This window comes from Odontomachus brunneus, unplaced genomic scaffold (genome assembly GCF_010583005.1).
Source record: "Odontomachus brunneus isolate Ranch 3 - 2012 unplaced genomic scaffold, Obru_v1 Obru_scaffold_192, whole genome shotgun sequence".
In the NCBI taxonomy this organism is placed as follows: Eukaryota; Metazoa; Arthropoda; class Insecta; order Hymenoptera; family Formicidae; genus Odontomachus; species Odontomachus brunneus.
Window position 1 is genome coordinate 108,859 of NW_022639642.1, and position 1,841 is coordinate 110,699.

The window sequence follows — 1,841 nt, forward strand, 5'->3', positions numbered from 1 at the left end:
GTCGGTAACTCGAAGTCGGTAATTCTAAGTCGGTAACTCGATGTCGGTAATAGAACCCAGATAACTAAACGAAATACCATCGGGATCCTTAGATCGCGTATCCCCCAGGTAGAGCCACACGGTTCAGCGACCCGAAAACCAAGCGATCGTGCCCCCGCTCCAAGGCCCGAGCACTGTCGCACGGTTACAGCCGCGGCCGAGCAAGGACGTAACACTTTTTACCCTCGGCGATGGAGCAAGAGCAACTGGCCCGCTCGCGGTGCGAGCGCGCGGATGAAGGAGTCAACAAAACCGATTTATGTTGGCTCTGAACGGAGCGGGATCCGTGAAGCGGGGAGAAAGGCGACTGCCCTTAACGCTGCGAGCCACTACCGCAACTGATGCCTAGCCGATCAAGATGGCTTCCGCCGATTTCCCCACTAAAGCGGGAAGCACACATCTTTACATAATGCATAATGTACAACGCATAAGCGAATAGATCAATGAGGATCCTTTATTTCCATCCACTCTCCTCTTCAGAGGATCTTGCAGAATGCATAAAGCATAATACAGAAAGAAAGTGTCGAAAAATTCGTAAGGATGAACTTTTATGGTTATGGGTTAGTAAGTTATTGTAAGGGAAGTGCACGTATGCGAAACAATAGAAGAATTACTTAACCTCTTTCAGAACATATCTATCAAAGTAAATTTAAGTGTTCTTTATTTCCTTTCGTGTTATTAAATACGAGATCTATTATAAAATAATATGTATCCAATATTGATAGGAAAATGGATCATGATTCATATTATTTTAATTCAAAATATCAAGATGAGGGCGAAGATTTGGAAGATGTGCAAAATATAAAAGAAGTAGAAAATGATCCTTTGCTAATATCTTTAGTGCGTGATTATCCTTATTTGTATAATAAAGAACTAACTAATTTTAAAGATAGTATTAAAAAACAAAATGCTTGGGTAGAAAGAGCAAGTTGTATGAACATGACAGGTATGTATATAATGCCTTTCTGAATTTGAATTATTCGTTAATTTATCATTGTAACTCATATATACCAGGTGCACAAGTATGAAATGCGGATTTGAGAAAACAGATGGCGTATCAATGCAGTGTGTGGTATAAAGATTTGACATTTATGCCATTTTGTTGTGCCATCAACAAGTGTCAAACACGCATGAGTGATATAAATTGAAAAAGTGTTTGCATAATGTTGTGTTGCTGTGTTCAACATGTCGAAATTTATACCAAATAAAGAGCATTCGCGGACAGCATTTTTTGTTTTTATTTGAAGAAAACTGCTGCTGAATCATACCGATTACTTCGAGAATCTTATTGTGAACATGCTCCATCGCAAAATACGTGTGAACAATAGTTTCGGCGTTTCAAAAGTGGTGATTTCGATGTTGCAAACAAGGAACACGGAAAACCGCCAAAAAGATACGAAGATGTGGAGTTGCAAACATTGTTGGACGATGATTCACAAACACAAAAACAACTCGCAGAGCAATTGAACGTTAGTCAACAAGCTGTTTCTAATCGCCTACGAGAGATGGGAAAGATTCAGAAGTTCGGCAAATGGGTACCATATGAGTTGAACGAGAGGCAGATGGAGAGGCGCAAAAACACATGTGAAATTTTGCTCGAACAATACAAAAGAAAGTCGTTTTTACATCGTATCGTTACTGGGGATGAAAAGTGGATTTATTTTGAGAATCCCAAGCACATAAAATTATGGGTAGACCCAAGCGCACCATCCACATCGACCGCAAGACCGAATCGCTTTGGCAGGAAGACAATGCTCTGTGTTTCGTGGGACCAGAAAGGTGTGGTCTATTATGAGCTGTTA